The 25735-nt window shown below is 47.1% G+C and overlaps 1 protein-coding gene across 2 annotated transcripts in view; it reads left to right on the forward strand.

Annotated features, from left to right (window-relative positions):
- The window catches only part of LOC132237214 (class I histocompatibility antigen, Gogo-B*0103 alpha chain-like), a 91103-nt gene that overhangs the window by 39713 nt on the left and 25655 nt on the right, over window positions 1-25735 (forward strand). The gene's annotated exons all lie outside the window — the stretch shown is intronic.

Below are 25735 nucleotides of genomic sequence, written 5' to 3' on the forward strand. Positions count from 1 at the left end.
TGTGTGCCAGATGTGTGACAGTGTTTCCGCATGTGGGGACCATTGAAGGAAAATCAGAAAAGCTGCTTTCCTGTGGGACATACGTTGTGTGGGAAGACACAGAGTAAATGAAAAAGCACAGTAAACAAGGAAGGCGTCTGTGTGACAAGGGGTAACTGTTCTCAGCCCAAAAGTGGGGAAGGCAATCCCAAGTGTGGCTGTGGGGGACACAGAACATGGGTTTTTATATATATGTATATATATATATGTATATATATGTATACACACACACACACACACACACACACACACTAGTAGCCCTGTGCATGAAATTTGTGCATGGGGGTCCAGGGGGAAAGGGGGCCCCTCAGTCTGGCCTGCACCCTCTCCAATCCGGGACCCCCTAGGGGAATGTCTGACTGCCTGTTTGTGCCCGCACTTTTAATAGATGCCAACTCCATTGTTGTTTCTTTTCATGTTTAAACCCATTGGAATTAGTAGGTATTCAAAGTGTGTATACATGTTGGGGAGACACCCTATATATCTCTAGTCAGCGGTGAAAGGAACTAACAGCGGAACCTCGCTTACTCCCCACATGTCCCCCCACTTCACTTCCCACCTTCACGGGCAGCGAGAGAATCAATGTTTTCTCACATTAACTTAAAAAAGCACGTCCTGTCACCCGCTGCCCAGCAGGAGTGCTGTAGGATCCACGTGAGTGAGGCTCAGTCAGGGCAGCCTTCATTCATGGGTGCTGGCACCCAAAGTGCACATTCCTCCTCTGCAGTTGCCCCGACTATGCCACTATTTCACTGAGAGGACAGAACTCCTTGCCTCCTCTGGGTTCCTGATCTTGAACGCTGACCAAAGGCACCTCAGCGAGGGCCGCCTGCCCCCACCAGGTGTGTCTGTCTGCACCTGCTCCTGCCTCAGCACCTGCATTAACCCCCTAGAGGTGATCTCATCGCTGCACTGGTCTCCGTGGAAACAGGGCATCACCTCTCCGCCCTCTCACTGCCATCTCACAGGCACCCACCCTCAGCACCCAGAATACCCAGACACTCTCCAAAGGACATGAGCATGCCAGAGGGGATGTGTGCACATCCTGTGGGGGACTTAGGCATGCTGGGGTTGATGGAATGCGGCGGAGGAGTGGGGGGAACTTGTGCACGCCTTGGTTTGGGACTGTTGCAGGTGCGGGAGGGTGACAGCATGCTAGGGGATGTTCACACGCCAGGAGGGGAGGAGAGGATGTGTGCACCAGAGGCCTGTGGCTTCACAGATCCACAAACCCCTATGGCACGGCCAGGAGGACATCAATCTGGCCTGTCAGGATGGCTGTCCCTGCGACCCATCGTGCACCTTCTGGGCCAGGAGGCAGGACTTGCGCAGCCACTCCTGGGCGCTGATGGCCTGCAGGTGCTACTTCAGCTCGGCCCCCAGGCTCTTCTTGGCACGCTCTCGGCTACCAATGCAGCCATGTGGGGAGTATAGACTGCCCTTCGCTGGCCCGCCTCCCCTGCACAGAGGCTCTCCCCACGCTGCCCACAGGCCCGGAGCAGCCTGGGCGAGGCGGGATGTAGGTGCTTGCTGCTCACCCGCCGTCTTTGTCTGGTTAATTTGCATACTCACTCTGATTGGCTGGTGATCATAGCGGAGGGATGGATCATTTGCATGTTTCTCTTTTATTATATATGATTAGTGGCCCGGTGCACAAAATTCGTGCACGGGGGAGGGTGTGTTGCTCAGCCTGGCCTGCACCCTCTCCAATTTGGGACCCCTCGAAAAATGTCCTGCCAGTTTACAGGGATTGGGCCTAAACCAGCAGTTGGACATCCCTCTCATAATCCGGGACTGCTGGCTCCTAACCGCTCACCTACCTGCCTGCCTGCCTGATTGCCTCTAACCACTCTGCCTGCTGGCCTGTTCACCCCCAACTGCCCTCCCTGCCCCCGCTGCCGGCCTGCTTGCCCCCAAATGCCCCCCTGCCAGCCTGATCACGCCAAACTGCCCCCCCGCTGGCCTGCTCACTCCAAATTGCCCCCCTGCTGTCCTGATCACCTCCAACTGACCCCCACTGATGGCTTGCTTACCCCCAACGGCCCTATCCCCCACCAGCCTGATCACCCACAACTGCCCTCCCCTCTTGACCTCTAACCGCCTCTACCTCGGCCCTGCCACCATGGCTTTGTCCAGAAGAACATCTGGAAGGTCTCCTGGAAGGTCTCCCAGTCTAATTAGCATATTACTCTTTTATTAGTATAGATTATATTTGTCTGTAAATATGGTTATGATTGCAGATATGAGTAGGACCAGGTAAAATTTTATAGAATGGGCCTTTTATTACAGATGGTTTGCCATGTATGCATTTTTTCTAAAGAAGTGAAAATTACTTTAAAAAATGTTTCAGGAAGACTTTGAGGAATTTACAGTATCTGCTTTTCTTCCAAGAAAGTTGTCAGTTTTATGCCAGAGTGAGAATTATTTGTATGCTTTGTATGTCAGCATTGGGCCACTGTGACTGGGGGGCACTTAGCTTGACCTCAGAGTAATTATCTTGCTCACTGGCTAGGAGGGAGGGTGTGTGACAGAGGAGATAAATACTGGGTTCTGGATTATTCATAGATTGCAGACTTTCTGGATTGATTGTGCAAGCCCCTCCTTTTATTGATGTCCACCTTCTGTTAACAGACATCTACCCTGGGAGAGAAATGAGATGAAACTCTCTTTCTTGTCATTGTAAAAAGCATTTGAATTCCTAAGGTGTGCTAAGGCCACCCAGCCATCCACAGTCAAGGTACACATTTTCATGGAGGATGTTCCCACTCTTGAATAAATTAAAACAATTTTTTTCTTTTAATTTAAACTTTCTTATATAACTGTTTTCTTGTTACTTAAAAGCTAGTTTTTTTAAAAACTGCTTCCAAAGCTTTTAAAGCTGTATATATCCTTGGACTGAATCAACACTAATAAAAGAGAAAAATGGTAATTGGCGTACGACGATACCCTTTTCATTGGCTAATCAGGGCTATATGCAAATTAACTGCCAACTAAGATTGGCAGTTAACTGCCAACTAAGATTGGCAGTTAACTGCCAACAAGATGGCGGTTAATTTGCATATGTAGGCACAATGCAGGGAGGCGAAAGGGAAAGCAGGAAGAAGGCCCCTGCCACTGACAGTGATCGGAAACCCAGGGGGGAGCTAAGAGCTGGGGGGCAGGGCAAAGGCGGCCCTGGGGCCGCCTTTGCCCTGCCCCCCAGCCATGATCAGAGAATCAGGTGCCTTTTCCGCCCTGGCCAGTGATAGCAGGAAGTAGGGGTGGAGCCAGCGATGGGAGCTGGGCACAGTCGAAGCTGGCAGTCCCAGGAGCTAGGGGCCCCTTGTCTGGGCCTAAAGCGGAGCCCACAATCGCGGGGCCGCTGCAGCTGTGGGTCCCCGCTGCCGGGCCAGACGCCTTGGCCAGAGGCATCAGGCCTGGGCTGGGGGCAGAACCAGTGATGGGGGGAAATGAGGGTCCCCTGCCTGGGCAAGGGGCCGATCCTGCGATTGGAGGGTGATGGGGGTCAACGCCTGAGAGTTCCCAGTATGTGAGAGGGGGCAGGATGGGCTGAGGGACACTCCCCCCCACACACACACCCAGTGCACAAATTTCGTGCACCGGGACCCTAGTTTATAAATAAGAATTGAGCCCTGCGGGTGTGACTCAGTGGTTTAGCATCGACCTATGAACCAGGAAGTCACAGTTTGGTTCCAGGTCAGGCCACCTGCCCAGATTTTGGCCTGATCCCCAGTACGGGGTGTGTAGGAGGCAGCCGATCAATGATTCTTTCTCATCATTGATGTTTCTATCTCTCTCCCTCTCCCTTCCTCTCTGAATCAGTAAGAATATATTTTAAAGAGAGAGAAAGAGAGAGAGAGAGAGAGAGAGAGAGAGAGAGAGAAGAGTATATATGTTTTTAAATAAGAAAACATGTATTTGATGCTCTTAGAAAGTCTTATTTTTCTTTCATTAAAACTTGTGCAGTATAGGGAACTCCATAGATTCTCTTAATTTGAAGAAAGTTAGAGGGAAAGGTACTAATTCAGAGTACCTTGGGAAAATGTGTCACTTATATTTTTTTATGTTTTTTTTAATCAAAAACTGGAATATTTTCTATTCAGAAAATATATTTGGATCTAAATATCTTCTATAATTTTAACCCTAAAATATCAATTTAAATATTTTAAAAATGGTTGGGATGTTTGTTTTTTTAAATAAGTTGGGTTACTGGAGTTCTACATGTTACTGGATCACCTGGGGTAATTTTCTGATTGGAAAATTAAGAATTATAGTCAGAGGGAAGGACATTAGAATTTTAAAAGAACATATTCAATTTACTTTAGAAGCCGAACCTATCTTAACATGTGACTTGTTTTGTATGTCTGTTAAACTATATTATCACATAAGCATTGCTGCTATTGGGACAAATAGTGACAGTTGATTCAGGTCATTTGAATGTCCACCGTCTGTTTTAATTTGTATGTTCGTTTTGACTCTGTCATATGTTCAATCTTCAGTGGAAGTCATGAGAACCTATTATTTTTGCCTGCTCTTACCTTTACATTGGAAATATTCTTTTTTACCCAGAGGGACCTTAACTTTGATGTAAGGGATTGTTTCCGTTGCCAACTCTTTTCTTCCTTGCCAAGTAAGAGAGTTGTGAACTCCTCAGTGATGCTTTCCCCAGGATATTTGCAGATGTGGTTGAGAAAAGTCATTTCATCCCTGACCTTTGCATGTCAGGTGCTGGGGTGCCCGGGTGCCACCTGGCCTGCACCCCAGCTCTCCCGCCCTCCGATCGCCATGGCGATCACGGGGCCGCAGAGTTTTATTTTTTTTTTTCCAGAAGAGTATAAATTATTTAAGAATTAAAGCTATGTGCACACGGCCAAAAAAAAAAAAAATAGAAAGAAAAATAAAATCAGCTCCACCAGTCCCACCTGTTCCACCCGTCCCGGCAGGGACTGACAGCAAAGCCCCTCTCCATCCTGAGCCCTCCAGCCCCGTGCAGACGGAGCCCCCCCTTCCCCGGGCGAGAGCCGAGCAGCGTGGACCTGAGGGCAGTGCACCTGGAGCGACTGCAGAGGGAGAGGGGCAGGCAGGAGCAGCGAGCCAAGTAGGGCCCACGGGCCGCAGGCCGGGGGCTGCAGAAGTTACCAGAAAAGAAAAAAAAGAAAGATGCAAAAGGACCCCGGCCCTGGATCTGCCCTCCACGGTGGACTTCGAAGCCCTGGTCTCGGCTGCCATGAAGGCTGATAACACCTGTGGCCTCGCCAAGTGCCGGGCCAGCGTCGTGACTCTGGGCCAGCTCTGGCCACACGGCTACTGCCTCAGCCACTGCCTGCCCGAGATCCATGGCTGTGGGGAGAGGGCCCACGCCCACGCCCAGCAGACAATCAGCCAGGAGGGAGTGCTGTACGCCGGCAGTGGGGCCAAGGACCAGTCCCTGGACCGCACCAAGAGGGCCCAGCTGCATAGGAGCCTGGATAAGAAGCTGGGCGAGCTGAACAGCCAGAGGAGGAGCAAAAGGAGGGAGCAGGAGATGTGAGCCGGCCCTCACACCCTCCAGCCTTGTCTTTACAAATGCGGGTGGGGGCAAGCAGTCATCCCTGGTGCTTTCTGTGCCTTGTAGCTGCTCTGGTGACGTGACCAGGGCTGCATGAGCAAGCGAGGGGCCTCTGGGAGGGGGTGGGTCCTCAGGCCCAGCTCGCCCTGCCTTGTGCTGGGGTGGGGGTGGGCTGCAGTGGCTGTTCCCTGGACCTTCCTGGAAGAGAGTTGCCCCAGGTCTCAGCTTTGCTGGCACAGGGCCCCTTGGGGGTCTCCGAGGTCCCTTGCCAACTGCTTTAAGAGAACCTTTAAGAGAGGTTCTGGGGGACCGGGGTTGCCGCCAGGCCTGCCTCCCGGCTCTCCCGCCCTCCGAACGCCATGGAGGTCACAGGCCGCAGGCCAGCTGGTAAGCCCGGCCCCCCGGCCTGGCTTTCCGATGGCCATCACCGGCTGGGGGTGGGGAAAGGCGGCCTTTGCCCACCCCCCAGCTCTTGCCTGCTGCCTGGGTTGCTGATCACCATTCTTCCTCTTTCCCCTTTCGCCTCCCATCATTGCACATATGCAAATTAACTGCCATCTTTGTTGGCAGTTACTTTGCATATCGCCCTGATTAGCCAATGAAAAGCATAGCAGAGGTATGGTTAATTACCCTTTTTGTCTATTATTAGATAGGATTATATAGGATTATTGATTTCAGAGAGAAAGGGAGAGGGAGAGAGAGAGAGAAACATCAATGATGGGAGAGAATCATCCTGCTCTTGGCTCCTGCACGTACCCTGCTGGGGATCGAGCCCGAAACCCAGGCAGGTGCCCTTGACCAGAATTGAACCCAGGACTCTTCAGTCTGCAGGCCCACACTCTATCCACTGAGCTAAACCACCTAGGGCAGGGGTGGGCAAACTTTTTGACTCAAGGGCCACAATGGGTTCTTAAACTGGACCGGAGGGCCGGAACAAAAGCATGGATGGAGTGTTTGTGTGAACTAATATAAATTCAAAGTAAAGATCATTACATAAAAGGGTACGGTCTTTTTTTTCAATAGTTTTATTCATTTCAAACGGGCTGGATCCGGCCCTCGGGCCGTAGTTTGCCCACGGCTGACCTAGGGCGTGTCTGCTTGATTTGGGTGGCCAGTCGGGCGGGGGGGGGGGGGGGGGGGGCCTCCCTGGGAAGGTGGCTTGAGGAAAGCATTGAAGGACATGAGGAATTATCCCTGAGGATGTCAGAAGGACGTCCTTTCCAGCAGTGGCACCTCCAGTGGGAATGGCCTAGGGCAGGAGTGTTTCTGGTTTAAGAGGGGGGAGGCCAGTGTGGGAATGGAGCAGAGAGGAATGGAGATGAGATAAAGACAAGGCCAGACCTCCTGGGCCTGGAGGAAGGAAGAAGGGCGGGGACTGTGCTCTGAGTGAGGAGGGAGCCACAGGAGAGTTTAGAGCAGGAGAGGCCCGGCCTGATTCCCCCTTTAAAGGATCACTGTGTCTGCTGAGCTGAGAACACGTGGGAGGTGAGGGGCCATGTGGAGGCAGGAGGAGTGTGTGAGGGGCTCCAGGCTGTAGAGGCTTCCAGTGGCTGAGAGGTGGACAGAGTGGGTATGCTGGGGTTCTGGTTCCTTCTGAAGATGGACTTTAGAGCGAACCTAATGGTTAATCTGGGGCATTCAAGAGAGGGGCCAAGGTCACCAAAAATCTCAGAGGGTACACGTAGAGAGACAGCGTTCCCATTAGCAGAGATGGGGAGACTCTGGAGCAGCCTATTTGAGGGGCATCACAGGCCTTCGTTTTAAGAGATGCTGGAGCTGAGTGTCTGTTAGCAACACAAGGGAGTCGTCGGATCGGCAGTTGGACAGATGAGTCTGAAGATCAGGAGAGATGTTGGTTGGAGAAACAGACTTGGGAGGCGACACAGGTAAATGACATTTAAAACCTTGAGAACGGACGAGGTCACCAAGGGACTGATGACTACAGGAGACCAAGGAAAAAGGACTGAACCCAGGACCCAGTGCTGAGCCGTCTGATCAGAACACACACCAGACCTGACTGCACTGTTCTGTCTCTGGGTCTAGAAGGCACAGGGCCCACGGAGCCCCCAGCGTTCCTGTGCGCAGGAACCACCTGGACCTCTTGTTGGCTCAGGACGCCTGGAGCAGAGTGTGAGAGGCCGGCTCTGTCCCAAGGTGCTGATGCTGCTGGTCTTCAGATCCCACATGGAGTAGCGAGAACCCAGACCAGGATCCCTGTGTCTGTGTGTCAGCCTCGCCTGCAGGGTGTGACACAGGTGGTTCCTGTCTGTGCCTAATTCTCTGGGTCTGTGGGTGTGGGAGAGGCTGGGGTTTTGTAAGAAGCTCACAAGCAATCCTGGGGCTCAGCCAGCCTGGGAACCACTGAGGCCAGTGCCAGAGCGCAGGGTGGGGAGGGGTTTCACGTCCACATTTAAAGGTTTCATTTTTCCTCAGAAAGAGAAGGGAGGGCATTTATCACCTGTTATGAGACATGATGTTGGGAGTTACATGTCATTCTCTCTGCCATGGGATAGAGTCAGGTGGAAGATTTAGGACATGGGCCCTGGGTCCCAATAATAACATCTCTGAAGGCTTGCTCTCTGAAACTCTTCCCCAGATACAGTTCTTGGAGCAAACAATGGAATCCCACTTTATTCTAGTTTAGATATAAAGTAGTATATATTTGATATTGGGGTCTAATAGTATTTTGGGGAAAAGTACAAGATTCAGGTCACACAGCCAGAAACTGATCCACATTCAGCCCAGGTGGCATCCTATACAGGAGCCACTGCCCTGCTGCTGGGCACCGATGTCACTGCTCACACCACTGACCCCTGATGCTGAGCCCTGGCCCTGTGGCTAGGAGGGCTCCCTCTGCGCTCCTGACACCTGCACTGTTACTGCCACTCCCACCACCCTTGCCACATGCAGCCTGTGCAGTCCCAGCCACCTGGTCCTGAGTCAGAGTCCGGCATGTGGTTATGTGTCCAGATGCATGAATGTTGGGGGACGTGGGTTTCCCTCTCTTGTGGAGGGACATGCTATCTGCCTCTCACCAAGTCTCTTTGTGTGTGGAATTCTCCTCTTGAGGGAAGAGAGTTCAGTTGCTGGGTGAGGGATGGATAAGGATGACAAGTCTCAAATGGAGCAAAGATCTGAGCCTGGAACTTTGGTACTTGGCAGGCACTCAGGTTTGGCTGGAAATCAAGTGACCAATAAAGGACATCCCATCTGGAGGGCTACTCGCTTGCTCTTTGTGGGATGGTGAGGAATTTTTTGCTTGCACTCACCGAATTAGTATTACAAGACAAGTTAAAAGGGATTCTCCTTAAAAATATAAGGGGAAAAAAGACATAAATCTTAATAATAAAATGGTAAAAACTACATCCCTATTGATATTCACTTTAAATGTAAATGCATTAAATGCTCCAATCAAAAGTCATAGGGTAGCTGAGTGGATGACAAAACAAGACCCTTATATACGCTGTCTATAAGAGACTGACTTCAGATGGAACAACACAGACCAAAAGTAAAGAGATCACAGAGATATTTCATGCAAACAGAAACAAACAAACTAAAAGCTGGGGTAGCCCTAACCGGTTTGGCTCAGTGGATAGAGCATCAGCCTGTGGACTGAAGGGTTCTGGTTCAATTCTTGTCAAGGGCATGTACCTTGGTTGCAGGCACATTCCCAGTGAGAGGTGTGCAAGAAGCAGCTGATGGATGTTTCTCTCTCATCGATGTTTCTAACTCTCTACCCCTCTCCCTTCCTCTCTGTAAAAAAATCAATAAAATATATTTTAAAATAAATAAATAAATAAATAAAAGCTGGGGTAGCAATACTACTACCAGATAAAGTAGATTTTAAAACAAAGGTTTTAATAAAAGATAAAGAAGAACATTTCATAACGATAACGGGATCAATCCAACCAGAGGATATAACCCTTGTAAACATTAATGCACCCAACATAGGAGCACCTAAATGCATATGGAAAGCAAATATTAATGGATATAAAAGGAGAGATTGACAGTAATACAGTCATAGAAGATCTATACATATATAATGGAATATCACTCAGCCATAAAAAGAATGAAATCTTATCCCTTGTATCAACATGGATAGATTTAGAGAGTATTATGCTAAGTGAAAGAAGTCACTTATATGTGATATTTAAAAATAAAAATAAATTAACAAACAAAATACAAATAGACACAGATACAGAGAACAAACTGGGGTTTGCTAGAGGGGAGGGGGTTTGCATTGGAAGAAAAAGGTGAAGGGATAAAGAATTTCAAATTTGCTATCTTGTAGAGGCTAAATAGAGACTAACAGAAAAATAGATGAACAATTCACTAAAGAAATAATTCAAACAGCCAAAACTCTTATTTTAAATATTCAACATTTTTAGTTATCAAAAACAAAAATTAAAACAATGATATAACTTAAAAAAAGAGAATTTCAAATTGGCAATTACAAAATAATGCTGGGATGTCAAGTACAGTATAGAGAATCCTATATAATAAAACCCTAATATGGAAATTGACCAAATGATGGAATGACCGGTTGCTATGATGCACAGTGACCACCAAGGGGCAGATGCTCAAAGCAGGAGCTGCCCCCTGGTGGTCAGTGGCTACCACAGAAGGAGCGCCACTCAGCCAGATGCTGGGCTCACAACTGACGAGTGCAGCGATAGTGGCAGAAGCCTCTCCCTCCTCTGTGGCAGTGCTAAGGACCCCTCAGGGGGGGATGTCCGACTCCCGTCTTTGGGGGAGCTGGCGTAAGCTAGTAAGCAGATTTCCCCTGAGGGGTCCCGGAATGCGATAGGGTGTAGGCTGGGCTGAGGGACTGGCCTTCCCCCTTTGTATGAAAGTGGTACACCAGGCCTCTACTATAGTTGATAATATTGCAGTAACAATGCATGGTGCCAGGGGGGACTAGATTTATCACAGATCACTTTGTAGATTATATAAATGTCTAACCACTATATGGTACACCTATCCTATATAATAAAAGAGAAACATGTAAATTGACTGTCCCTCCACTATGCTCACCAGCCCAGGAGTGAGTATGCAAATTAACCTGGCAAAGATGGTGGGTTAATTTGCATACACAGGTGTCAAGCACCCCGAGAGGCAATGGCGGCTGCAGGCTCACAGGACATTCGCTGGCCTAGGAGGTGAGGCCGGCCATGCCAAGCCATGCCCACGGGCTCTGGGGACCTTCACAGGTGGTGAGCAGAGCAGGAGAGTGAGTGGAGAATGGGAGGTTTGGAGGACTTGGCAGAGCAGGAGGCTGCTGGACATAGAGCAGAGCGAGAGAGGATGGCTTGGGGGGGCGTGATTCCCTCTGTCACCCCAGCTTCCTCATCACAGCTGTGGAAACTGACAGCAGGGAGGAGGAAGTCCCACCCCCACAGAATCAGCCAGAATCAGCTGTTGGTTAGACAGCTCTCAGCGGCCTGACAGCCAGGACTCTCATTCACCTGCATCTCAGACTGTGACAGTAGAGACGGACTATGTCTAAAGAACAACTGTTGATACAACGTAGCTCTGCAGCCAAAAGATGCCAGTGTTATCGACAAAAAATGTCTGAAGAGCAACGTGCCTTTGAAATTGAAAGAAGGCGGTGGCAACGACAAAATATGTCTAGAGAACAGTCATCAACAAGTACTACCAATACTGGTAGGAACTGCCTCCTCAGCAAAAATGGAGTACATGAAGATGCAATTCTCTAACATAGTTGTGGTGGAATGACTGTTAGATTTGAATTTTGCCTATCACTAAATTTCTCTGATGAAAAACCATCCAATGGGAAATTTACTCGATGTTGTAGCAAAGGGAAAGTCTGTCCAAATGATATACATTTTCCAAAATACCTGCCATATTTAACAAGATTAATGACAAAGATTCTGACAGTAAAAAATTCATGGAAAATATTCATTCCATAGTTCTTTTGCTTTTGCTTTCATGGGTGCAAATATTGCCTCGCCATCAAGATGTGGGCCATACCGTTTTAGAATACACGGACAAGTTTATCACCGTACTGGAATTTTACATCCTTCAGATGGTGTTTCTCAGAAGTTTGCTCAACTCTATATTTTGGATACAGCCAAAGCTACAAGTAAAAGAATAGCAATGCCAGAAAACCAAGGCTGCTCAGAAAGACTCATGATCAACATCAACAACCTCATACATGAAATAAGTGAATTAACAAAATCGTACATGAGGTAGAAAAGGAAGCCCAATCTGAAGCAGCAGCAAAAGATACTGCTCCCACAGAAGTAACAATGGCAATTAAATATGATCGTAACAGTGACCCGGGTAGATATAATTCTCCCCGTGTAACCGAGGTTGCTGTCATATTCAGAAACAAAGATGGAGAACCTCCTTTTGAAAGGGACTTGCTCATTCATTGTAAACCAGATCCCAATAATCCAAATGCCACTAAAATGAAACAAATAAATATCCTGTTTCCTACATTAGATGCAATGACATATCCTATTCTTTTCCCACATAGTAAAAAAGGCTGGGGAACAGATACTGCATTAAGACTTGGAGACAACAATGTAATCAACAATAATACTAGACAAAATGTAAGGATAAGAGTCACACAAATGCAGTATTATGGATTTCTTCTCTCTGTGTGGGACACGTTCAATTCTATTTTAAATGCAGGAAAATTAACTCAACAGTTTATCGTGGATTCATATTAAAAAATGGAGGCCAAATCGGATACATCTCATCAAAGCAAACCAATCTAAGTTGAAAGTTGAAAAATATAGTGTTTTGATGGATTATCTCAAATCTAAATCTGAAAATGACAACGTGTCGATTGGTAAAATGATAATACTTCCGTCATCTTTTGAGGGTAGTCCCAGAAATATGCAGCAGCAATATCAGGATGCTATGGCAATTGTAACGAGGTATGGCAAGCCCGATTTATTCATAACCATGACATGCAACCCCAAATGGGCAGATATTGCAAACAATTTACAATGCCGGCAAAAAGTTGAAAACAGACCTGACTTGGTAGCTAGCGTTTTTAATATTAAGCGGAATGCTCTTTTAAATGATATCTGCAAAATAAATAAATAAATAAATAAATAAATGATATCTGTAAATTCCATTTATTTGGCAAAGTAATAGCTAAAATTCATGTCATTGAATTTCAGTAAAGCAGACTGCCTCATGCTCACATCCTCTAATTAATTCCCTTTCAATGTGCACAAATTTTGTGCACCGGGCCACTAGTAACTAATATAAAATTGACTGTGAACTGTAATTGAAAAATGAAAATGAATAAAGGTGTCACCTCTTCCATCACCATGCACTGATTGTCTACTGTGAATTATTTTTTCTCTGTATCTTCTATCACTTTCTAACATACTGTGAAGGGTTCTCTTTCCAAAGATAGCCTCAGCCATATACCCCTCCCCACAAGCTCTTTTGCCATGTGACCTCTCCATCCCCTGGGTAGAGGTGGGGCCTATTTCCCTCCCCTGGCCTCTGAGACTAGCTCTGATGACTAGAATCTGAGGAAGGGGGCATAGCTTGGCCTTTGAGACTGTGACATAGATGCCTTGTGGTTTCTGACTTGGGCACTTTGAACACACCCATGCCCTTGCTCTGGCTGGGAGCAGCCACGTCAGGTGGAGAAGCAGGTGGAGAGCACCCTAGGCCACCCAGTTAACAGCCCCAGTGAGCTCCCAACTGACAGCCAACACCAGCTGCAGCCCCAACAGGGACCTTCTAGAATGTTCTGGACCAGTCAGGCCCCCAGTGACTGCAGTCCAACTCTGTGTGACATGGAGCAGAACTGCCCCCTGAGCCCAGTCAACCAGAGAACGGGAGAGAATCAAAAGGTTGTTTTACTGTGGGAATGTTTGTTACCCAGGGGTGATAACAGGAACACAGACCATAGAATTCACTGCTATTCCTCTGTTCTCCTTATTGTCTGTCTCTCCTGTCAGACTGTCAGCATCAGGAGAGCGGGCGTCTGTCTGTTTTCATGAAATGTTCACCAGGCCTAACGTGAAGCCTGGTACAGAGGCCTCACGACATCCTAGTGGATGAAGGAGTGAGTAAATGCTGACCAGGCTCCTTACAGCTGCTCTGAGACGGGGAAGGAGGGTCACTGTGTTTGGTTTGGAGCCTGTCTCAGTCCGATGGGGCTGCCATAACCAAACACCACTGACTGGGCGGCTGAAACACTGCAAGTTTATTTTCTCACAGTTCTGGAGGCTTCAAGTCCAAGATCAAAGTGCCAGGCAATGTGGTTTCTGGTTGAGGCCCCCTTCCTGCCTGGCAGATGGCTGTCTTCTCCCCATGTCTTACCAGGGCCTCTTCTCTGTGTGTGCAGGGAGAGGGGGGTGTAGGTTTCTGATATCTTTCTCTTATAACCACCTGACCTATCCAATTAGAGCCCCAACCCATGACCTCGTTTAACCTTAATGATCTCCTTAAAGGCTCTGTCTCTAATTGCAGTCACATTGAAGGGTTGATGCCTCAACATATGAATTTTGGGGGATACAACTCAGTCCATAACAGGCTTTTCCTCTGATGTGTGATTTTGTTACCTACTCACTGGTCTCCGTTTCCTGAGCCCCTCCTCAAGCCTGATGCTCAGTGCCCCCAGACTCTGGTCTCCCACAGTTCTCGGCACCTGCCCACCACCTGCCTCTGAGTCCTTTGGGCTGGGGCTGGGGGTCCGGGTAGGTTTCGGGGTCAGGGATGACTGATGCTCAGAGGCAGCCATAGCTCAGCTGCCACACATGGGGCTCTGCGGAGCCCTCCCCTGGCTTGAAGACCCCCTGCCTGTTCAGCAGCTTAAACAGTAGCATAGCCTGGCTTATGAATGACAGAGCTTATTTCTCCCAGTTCTAGAGGCTGCGAAGTTCAAATCAAGTTGCCAGCAGATTCAGTGTCTGGTGAGGACCACTCCTGGTTCATAGACGCCCGTCCACTCATTGTGTCCCCACATGTGGGCAAGGCCAGGCAGCTCTCTGGAGTCTCTGTTATCAGGGCTCGACCCTCACATGCCAATCACCTTCCAAAGGCCTCACCTCCAAATACCATCACATGGGGGTTAGGTGTCCACCTGTGAATCTTGAGGGGACACACACATTCAGCCTATCGCACCCCAAGCGTCCTGGCTCAGCTGTCAGGGTAGGAATGAGGCTTAGGGCTGAGGCTGCAGAGTTCCTATGTTCAGGGATGGAGGAGCAGAGAGCAGGGTGGGGAGGGTCCTATCTGAGGAGGCGGGTGGGTGGGTGCCCACAGAGGAAAGAGATGGGACCCCAGAGTCCTCGGGCCACAGGCTGCGGAGGGTGACGGGACCGCTGCTGGGCCATGGGCAGCCTGGGTCCTCTCGCTGAGGTCCTTGTAGCCCAGCGAGGTGCGCAGCCCACACCCAGGTTCAGCGCCTGGTCCTCAGGGCCCTTGGCCTGTTCTGTCCCAGGGGAGGGAGGAACCAATGAAGGCCAGGATGGCCGGCTGCTCGGGGCTGGGCTCAGACTTGGCAGGGATACCGGCCCAGTCAGTGGGACCATGGAAACCCCAAAATGTTGGGGCCAGGGCTCATCCCTACAGGGGCAGCCCAGCCCTTTGCTGTCTGTGACCCGGAGGACCCCTTCCAAACACCAGCAGGGGTCCCCATGGCACACCCTCCCCTGCTGCTCTCCTCCCTGAAACCTCTACCCCTCTGCGTGCTGACTCCCCCCATCCTGACCTCCTCAGGGGCATCCTTGCCTTCCCAGGCCTGACACCCCAGCCCCACCCCCATCCCAGCTCTGAGACAGCGGCACTAGATCCCAGGAGGAAGGTGCTCCAGCTCCAGAGGCAGCAGTGGGAACACGTGCATATGTAACGAATGCAGCCCATAACAGGTAACACTTAGCAGCTGGAATGCTATATAAGGTGGAGCAGAAGAGTCAGAATCAAGGTCGTCAGGGGACTGAACAGGAGAGAGGAGAGGAGAAGAATGCTCACTGAGCACCTGTGCTGTGCTAGGCACTGTGCCAGCACCTCACAGACACACAGGCACATTTCACATTCATTCTCATTACAGGGTAACACTGGCATCACTATCCCACGTTACGTTTGAGTACTAAGGTTCAGAAGGGTTAAACAATGTGCCCTACTTTATACCGCGAAGTAGCCAACACCAGCTTTCTGATCTCTGTATTTATTCTCCTGCTTCTGTTACCACCCTCATGGCAATGAGAAAGGAGAGTATATGCTTCCGAACACTGGTCATGAGTGAAAATGGACCCAGCTCACCCTGTCAGACACACACCTGGCATTGATGTGGTCAGAGCAGCAGGAGGGGGTGAGCACAGTGCTGTAGGAACATGAAGAGAACCACTGCTTGTGGTGTGGGAAGGGGTGGAGGGAACACCCCACGGAGGGGTCACATTAGCCATGAACAGCTGTCTTTCTGTCCCCCCTGGTAGAGCCTGGGCTCTGATCAGACTGATGATGGTTCAGACCAGGTACTGTCTCTGTGACCTGGACAAGTTCCTTCTTGCTGCCATAGTTTCATTATCTGAACTGAGTGAATGAGGAAGTGCATATGAATTGCTTGGCAGAGTGAGGTATATGATAAACACTTGATAAATGTTCACAATCAATAATATTATTGTTTTTCCTTGAAGATTGACTTTCTCTTAGTGAATGTTTAGTTACCAGTACTACTGTACATGCTCACCCACCAGTGTGTTTTTATAAGGGGGGAAATAGCTTCCTACACGAATTGGGTAAGTGTTGAAGGAAGAGAGAGAGAGAGAGAGAGAGAGAGAGAGAGAGAGAGAGAGAGAGAAGAAAGGGGGATAAAGACAACAGGTGTGTGCTTGTGAGACAATGAGTGTGTGAGGCGAATGAGCACCTCTGGGAGCAGAGGCAGGGAGGAGGGAGGGAGGGAGGCTGGCATGGGACTCTCTGTAGGGACAAAGGCTGCATTTTATTCGCCTTCATATTGTCATCACAGCCTCAGGTCCACAGTCATTCAGTAAATGAGGGAAGCCATTCACTCTTCCATTCAGCAATCACTAACTGAAACCTACTGTGTGCCATCATTTTTCTGCAAAGAACCAATTCCCTTGACGGGAATCAGACCTCTGATCCTTCAGTCTGGGAGCCAACGCTCTATCCACTGAGCCAAACCAGCAGGGGCAGTCTTCGGGGACTTAAAGGCTGGGAGTTAGGGGAGGTCTTAGATCAGGATCTCAATAGAATATTCATGATTTTTCCCAGGTGTGTTCTTTCAGGGTCATGTTCTCTACTGATTGGTCAGCAGCAAAGCAAGGGGTCATTAGTCATTGTCCCTGGTCCTGGCATCACATAATAACAAGCAACTGCACACTTGTTACTTTGAAATACAGTTTTTATTCCATTATCCACAATAACTGTTATGGATACCTGAAAAAATATGATGTATTCAGTCAACCAACACAGCTTGGCCCTTATGTATTTAATGATGTTTGCAGTGGCCCATTAATTGTGATTTCCTCCTGCCCCTCACTGCCCCTACTTCGAGGTCACAAACCTGGAATAGTGTGTTCCTTGTATTCATTCATTGGTTTCTTCAATTATTTCTTTTCACTGAAAACAAAAAAACGTATTAGGAGCCTCCTATATTCTGAGCATCATGCTAGAGGTCATAGATATAAAGTCAACAAACACCTGGTGTCTGCCCCCAAGGACTTTAAGTCCAAGTAGGGAGATAGATATCAAAGGAGGATGTGGTCAGCTCTACTGGGGGAGAGGTGTAGCAGTCAGCTACTGCCACAATAATGCTATGCCATAAATTGCTCAAAGACATGCTGGCTTAAAACAGTAATCTGCAGGCTCATGGTCTGCAAGATGATGGCCAAATTCCTGTCTGTGCTGGACTCCAAGCTGTGAGCTCCAGGCTCTATGTTGCTTCTCAGGGCTCTCATCCTTCTTAGATCAGATTATGTTTCCTTACATTAAGGTTGGGGAAAGTCTGTCCCGAGGGCCAAAATCATTTGGTCTGGCACTGCCAAGGCATTAGGGGCGAGTAAATTTAAATCAGCAGTCACCAACCTTTCGGACCTCACGGACCACCAGCTGGTGATCGCTGAATTAAATGTTTGGCCAAACATAGCAGGCTAATTGTGTATGGCCAAATGATGTTATAAATACCCAAATGGCCCTTGGCATAAATAAAAGGTTCTCCACCCCTGTCACAGATAGAGGTCAGTCAAGAGCCAGAGTGCCCAGTTGGGCAAAAGTTGTTCAAGTCTTTGTTCTCGCTGCCGTCACTAAATGCCATTGACCAAGACAAGTAGCACGCCAAGCCCAGCGTCAATGGACGGGGGTATACTCCGCCTTCCCATGAGGCAGCTGTGGATGCTACTACAGAAAAGTGAAGACCTGGGACCCAAACTATAATTTGCCACAGGAGAGAAGCTTCAATCTATATCCTGAGAGGTGATTACAAGCTTATCAGGTGGATCTAAATATCTGAAATACGGAGCAGGAGGAATTAAGGACGGTTGGTGCACAGTATTTGGCCTAAAAGAAATGAGGGGTAGGAGTTGGGACTGCTTGGAGGCATCCATGCTCGGTGTCCGTCATGGAATATACTGGGGCCATTGGTGTGTAGAGGTGGGCACAGCCTTTGCATGCCAGAGCCAGATGGATCTAGAGCTTTAATGAAGGCCTCATCCTCCTGATATACCATGATGGGGCCATTTAAGTCTGTGTCTCTGTTATGATGACAGTGACACTTAAAAGAAGAAAAGTGGGACTCACACTCTGGGCTGCCTTCTGCAGTCACCCATCCTTCATGCTGCTGTCTTCCGAGGACTGAGGCTGGGGTTTGTGTTAGTTTCCTGTTGCCACTGTTAACAAATTACCTCAAACTTAAATGGCTTAGAAACAACACACATGCATTGTTTTACAGTTCTGGAGGTTAGAAGTCTGAAATGGGTCTAAGCTGAAATCAAAAGTGTGGAGAGTGGCTACAGCGTTGGGACCGGTTCAAGCCTCGGACTAATGAGAGGGCAGGGTCCTCTCGTGGCAAAGCCACAGGCAAGTCCCAGCTTGGAGGGCAAAGCGCTCCCAGCACAGTTTAGACAAAGGCTATAGTTGTCAGCTTAACCTTATTGTCTGAACCTGGGGTCCCAGGTTAAGTGACACAGGCTGCAGGAGGTGCAGCTAGTGCTGCCAAAACAAAGCTTGATAGAGTTCAGGTGCATGTAATTGAGTAGATTCGAAACCCCCAAGAACATTGTAAACATTTTGACCACACTCTTACTTTGCCTCGTGAAATCTGGCTATAAAATAAAGACTCGGGGTTCAGGAGAAAATGGCGACCAGCAGGAAGGTAGGGAGGGAGAGAGTGTGAGAGCACAAGGAAGTGATAGAGGAGTGTGTGGACGGGTGTGGTGTGTGTGTATGAGCTCGGGACAGTTAGATTCTGCAGGTCTTCTAAGGGGCTGCTAAACCGGGCAGTCTTAGGCGGCGGAGTCCCGCTCCCTGCACGGACACTCCTGGGAGGCCAGCACAGGCATGGCGACCATGCCATCTTGGGAAACATAGCTGCTTGAGACTGCGATCCTGGCCTCAGCACCACCCAGTCTGACCTCAGACGCATACAAGGACCCTGCAGCCACTGGGGACAGAGACCTGCGACCACAGCTACAGACCTGCGGACACCAAAAATTCAGAAATCCCTGAGTAACAGAGCCCATCCCCCCTTCCCGCAGGCTTGCGGGCAGCGCCAGAGTAACTAACTGATAGACCCACCCCTTGCCGGGCCTCAGCGCTCCAGGAACTTTAGCCTGGAAGTGCGCGAGCACCTTGGAACTGATCCCATGCGCACTGCCAGCTTCTGAGCCTTGGGCTGGGAGCAAACGCGCGAACCCCAGGAACTGAGCCTACGCACACTGCCGGCTTTGGAGCCCTGGGCTGGGAGCAATCGCAGGAACACCGGGAATTTGTCCCGCATATCACAGGCTCAGGGACCCCAATTCTCTGGGCAGGAGGCAGCACCAAGCACCAGTGACTTGACTGTGTTTCTTATCACCTGCGCCTGAGATCCTGATTCCCTGTGCATTCATACTAAGAGCCAGTGACTCCAATTCCTGGTGCAAGGGCACACAGGGACCCTGATTCTCAAGGCAAGGTCGTGCGAAGCAACAGAGACTCTGATACTGGATTCTGGGGAACTCTGACTCCTGGCGCACGCTAGGGGGCTCTGGTTTTCAACACGCTTCAGGGGGGTCTCTGTTTCAGCGCGGTGCAGGCAGGGTTCCTGATTCTAAGGGCGCGTTCGAGGCCACATTGAGCGCTGACAACACTGACTCTGAGCGAGCCTGGTTCCCACCAACTCACCACAACCACACATCTTAGTGTCAGAGCTCTTCAGTGACACTAGGGTGGTGGGAGGCTCCCACTGCACACGGCCCAGGCCCACGCAACTCGACGTTTGAACCATCGGGAGATAATCAGAATGAAGAGATGAAACAACACCCAGAGGAAAGACAATGAGGAGTCACCAAGAAAGGACATTAATGAAGTTGAAGCATGCAACATGACAGAAAAAGAATTCAAAATAATGGTTGTACAATTCATTCACCGGATGGATGAGAAAATCAACAACCTATGCAAGAATCAGGAAGAAATGAAAAATGATATAGCTACAATCAAAAACACCATGGAAAGTTTCAACAGCAGACTGGAAGAAGCAGAGGACCGAATTAGTGAATTAGAAGATAAGGCAGAATAACAAGCTCAATCTGAACAGCAACTGGAGAAAAAATTAAAAAGCAGGAGGAGAGCCTAAGGGAGCTTCGGGACAATATGAAACGAAGTAACATACGCATAATAGGGCTGCAAGAAGGACAAGAAGAGCAGCAAGGATTAGAAAATCTATTTGAAGAAATAATGTCAGAAAACTTCCCAGATATGGGGAAGAAAAAAGTTACACAAGTACAGAGAGTCCCAGGCAAGATGAACCCCAAAAGACCCACACCAAGACACGTCATAATAATGATGGCAAATGTACAAGACAAAGAGAGAATCTTAAAGGCTGCAAGAGAGAAACAGAGAGTTACCTACAAAGGATCCCCCATCAGATTATCAAATGATTTCTCAACAGAAACACATCAGGCCAGAAAAGAATGGACAGAAATTTACAAAGTGATGCAAAGCAAAGGACTGAATCCAAGAATACTCTATCCAGCAAGGCTATCATTCAAAATTGAAGGGGAAATAAGAAGCTTCACAGACAAAAAAAGGCTAAGGGAGTTTATCACCACCAAGCCAGCAATGCAAGAAATGCTAAAGGGACTGGTGTAAAAAGAAGAACTAAAAAGCCCAGAAAGAAAACAGCCACACACAAAAAAAATAGATATGGCTACAAACAAGTACCTTTCAATAATAACTTTAAACGTAAATGGACTAAATGCTCCAACCAAAAGACATCGAGTGGCTGAATGGATAAAAAAACATGACCCATATATTTGCTGTCTGCAAGAGACCCACCTCATTAGAAGGGACTCACACAGACTGAAAGTGAAGGGGTGGAAAAATATCTTTCAGGCAAATGGAAATGAAAAAAAAGCTGGGGTAGCAATACTTATATCAGACAAAATAGGCCTCAAAGTGAAGGCCATAACAAGAGATAAGAAAGGCCACTTCATAATACTAAAGGGATCAATACAACAAGAGGATATAACCCTGATAAACATATATGCACCCAATGCAGGAGCACCCACATACATAAGAAAACTCCTGGAAGATATCAGGGGAGAGATCGACAACAATACAATCATAGTAGGGGACTTTAATACACCACTGACATCACTGGATAAATCCGCTAGACAAAAACTCAGCAAAGAAACAGCAATCCTAAATGACTTACTAGATCAGATGGACTTAATTGACATTTTCAGAACACTTCACCCCAAAGCCACAAAATATACGTTCTTCTCAAGTGCTCATGGGACATCTTCAAAAATAGACCACATATTGGGTCACAAACAAAGTCTCCCCAAATTCAAGAAGATTGAAATCATACCAAGCATCTTCTCAGACCACAAGGCCATAATATTAGAAATAAACTACAATAAAAACAACTCAAAATACTCAAACACTTGGAAGCTGAATAGCACGTTATTAAATATTGATTGGGTTACCAATGAGATCAAAGAAGAAATTAAAAACATCCTGGAAACTAATGACAATGAAAACACAACAATCCAAAACCTTTGGAATGCAATGAAAGCAGTCTTGAGAGGGAAGTTTATAGCTCTACAGGCCTATCTCAACAAACAAGAAAAAATGGTAGTAAATCATCTAACTCTACAGCTCAAAGAATTAGAAAGAGAGCAACAAGAAAAGCCCAGAGTGAGCAGAAGGAAGGAGATAATAAAGATTAGAGCAGAAATAAATGACATAGAGACCAAAAAAACAATAGAGAAAATCAATGAAACCAAGAGCTGGTTCTTTGAAAGGATAAACAAGATTGACAAACCTCTAGCCATACTCACCAAGAAGCAAAGAGAAAGGACCCAAATCAACAAAATCAGAAATGATAGAGGCAAAATAGCAACAGATCCCACAGAAATACAAATGATTGTTAAAAAATACTATGGACAACTCTACTCCAACAAACTAGACAACCTGGAGGAAATGGACAAATTCCTAGAAAAATACAACATTCCAAAACTTAATCAGGAAGAATCTAAAAATCTCAATAGGCCAATAACTATGGAAGAAATTGAAGCAGTCATCAAAAAGCTTCCAGCAAATAAAAGCCCGGGACCAGATGGCTTCACAGGGGAGTTTTACCAAACATTCAAGGAAGACCTAAAACCTATCCTCCTCAGACTATGTCAAAAGATCCAAGAGGAAGGAGCACTTCCCAGCTCATTCTATGAAGCCAACATCACCCTAATCCCAAAACCAGATAAAGACAATACAATGAAAGAGAATTATAGGCCAATATCCCTCATGAACATAGATGCCAAAATCCTCAACAAAATCCTAGCAAATCGGATCCAGCAGCACATCAAAAAGATCATACACCATGACCAAGTAGGATTTATCCCAGGGATGCAAGGATGGTACAATATCCGCAAATCAATAAACGTGATACATCACATAAACAAATTGAAAGAAAAAAACCACATGGTCATATCAATTGATGCAGAAAAAGCATTTGACAAAATTCAACACCCATTTTTGATAAAAACTCTCAGCAAGGTGGGAATTGAAGGATCATACCTCAACATAATAAAAGCCATATATGACAAAACCACAGCCAACATCATACTCAATGGACAAAAACTAACACCATTTGCCCTAAGAACAGGAACAAGACAGGGATGCCCACTCTCACCACTCCTGTTCGACATAGTACTGGAAGTGTTAGCCATTGCAATTAGACAAGAAGAAGAAATAAAAGGCATCCAAATTAGAAAAGAAGAAGTAAAACTGTCCTTATTTGCAGATGACATGATATTATACATACAAAACCCTAAAGATTCCATCAATAAACTATTAGACTTAATAAAAGAATTCGGCAATGTAGCAGGATACAAAATTAACGCCAAGAAATCTATGGCATTTCTATACACCAATAGTGAATGTGCAGAAAGAGAGACTAAAAAAGCAATCCCATTTACCATCGCACCAAAAAATTTAAGCTACCTAGGAATAAACTTAACTAAAGAGGTAAAAGACCTCTTCTCAGAAAACTACAGGACGTTGAAAAAAGAGATAGAGGAAGACATAAAGAGATGGAAGAACATACCATGTTCTTGGATTGGTAGAATCAACATCATTAAAATGTCCATACTGCCCAAAGCAATCTATAAATTCTACACACTTCCCATTAAAATACCAATGGCATATTTCACAGACCTAGAACGTACTCTCCAAAAATTCATCTGGAATAAAATACGACCCCGAATAGCTGCAGCAATCCTGAGAAAGAACAAAGTAGGTGGAATCTCAATACCAGATATCAAGCTGTATTACAAAGCCACTGTTCTCAAAACTGCCTGGTACTGGCACAAGAACAGACATATAGATCAATGGAATAGAATAGAGAGCCCAGAAATCAGCCCCAACCAATACGCTCAATTAATATTTGACAAAGGAGGCAAGAACATACAATGGAGTCAAGATAGTCTCTTCAATAAATGGTGTTGGGAAAATTGGACAGATACATGCAAGAAAATGAAACTAGACCACCAACTTACACCATACACAAAAATAAACTCAAAATGGATAAAGGACTTAAATATATGACGGGAAACCATACAAATACTAGAAGAATCCAAAGGCAACAAAATCTCAGACATATGCCGAAGCAATTTCTTCACCGATACAGCTCCTAGGGCATTGGAAACTAAAGAGAAAATGAACAAATGGGACTACATCAAAATAAAAAGCTTCTGCACAGCAAAAGAAACCATCAACAAAACAACAAGAAAACCCACTGCGTGGGAAAACATATTTGCCAATGTCATATCTGATAAGGGCCTAATCTCCAAAATTTATAGGGAACTCATACAACTTAACAAAAGGAAGATAAACAATCTAATGAAAAAATGGGCAAAGGATCTAAATAGACACCTTTAGAATGTCCTCAAAAGAGGACATTCAGAAAGCCAAGAGACATATGAAAACATGCTCAAAGTTACTAATCATCCGAGAGATGCAAATCAAAACAACAATGAGGTATCATCTCACACCTGTCAGACTGGCTATCATCAACAAATCAACAAACGACAAGTGCTGGAGAGGATGTGGAGAAAAAGGAACACTTGTGCACTCCTGGTGGGAATGCAGACTGGTGCAGCCACTATGGAAGACAGTATGGAGTTTCCTCAAAAAACTACAAATGGAACTCCCATTTGGCCCTGTGATCCCACTTCTAGGAATATATCCCAAGAAACCAGAAACACCAATCAGAAAGGATATATGCACCCCTATGTTCATAGCAGCACAATTCACCATAGCTAGGATCTGGAAACAGCCTAAGTGCCCATCAGTAGATGAATGGATTAGAAAACTGTGGTACATCTACACAATGGAATACTATGCTGCTGTAAAAAAGAAGGAACTCTTACCATTTGCAACAGCATGGATGGAACTGGAGAGCATTATGCTAAGTGAAATAAGCCAGTCAATGAAGGAAAAATACCACATGATCTCACTCATTTCTGGATAATAAAGACTATTATAAACTTTTGAACAATAATAGATACAGAGGCAGAGCTGCCTTGAACAGACTATCAAACTACAGCGGGAAGGCCGGGGAGGGAGCCAGGGCAGGAGGGGGGTGGGTAAGAGATCAACCAAAGGACTTGCATGCATGCATATAAGCATAACCAATGGACATAAGACACTGGGGTGTAGGGGAGGCCAGGGGATTGTCAAGGGCGGGGGGGGGGGGGGGAAGGGAGACATATGTAATACTCTTTGTAATACTTTAAGCAATAAAAAAATAAAATAAAATAAAATAAAGACTCGGCTTGCAGGCTGTGGCACTGTCTCTCCATCCAAGAGCAGTGTCCCACCTACCCCCAGCTTTATTCTCTTGTCTGTCTTCTTTAATCCTTCACCCCTGCCCCCCTTTCAGGTTCACCTCTGGCCGTGCTAACCACGGCTCACAAACCTATTCTGGAGACTCTAGGACAGATCTTGCCTTTGCCAGCTTTTTGGGCTCAACTGCATTCCTTTGGTTTGTGGTTCCTAACTCTGTCTTCAAAGCCAGCAGTCACACATCTTCAAATTTTTTCTCTGACCCTGAACTTCTGCCTCCCTTTTTCACATTTTTTTATTGATTTAAGAGAGGAAGGGAGAGGGAGAGAGAAAATCATCAATGATGAGAGAGAATCATTGATCAGCTGCCTCCTGCACAACCCTCACTGGGGATCAATCCTGCAAATGGGGCATGTGCCCTTGACCAGAATCAAACCCAGGAACCTCAGTCCACAGGCCAATACTCTATCCACTGAGCCAAACTAGCTAGGTCCCTCTAACACATTTAAAGGACGCTTGTATCCATACTGGGCTCACCCGGATAACCCAGGCTGACATTATTGTCAGGACAGGCGGTGAGCCACCCCAATTCCTTTTTGCCATGTAACATAGGCCTTAGTCTCCCTACCACCTGGTTCTGGGGTG

This window comes from Myotis daubentonii, chromosome 6 (genome assembly GCF_963259705.1).
Source record: "Myotis daubentonii chromosome 6, mMyoDau2.1, whole genome shotgun sequence".
Classification (NCBI taxonomy): Eukaryota; Metazoa; Chordata; class Mammalia; order Chiroptera; family Vespertilionidae; genus Myotis; species Myotis daubentonii.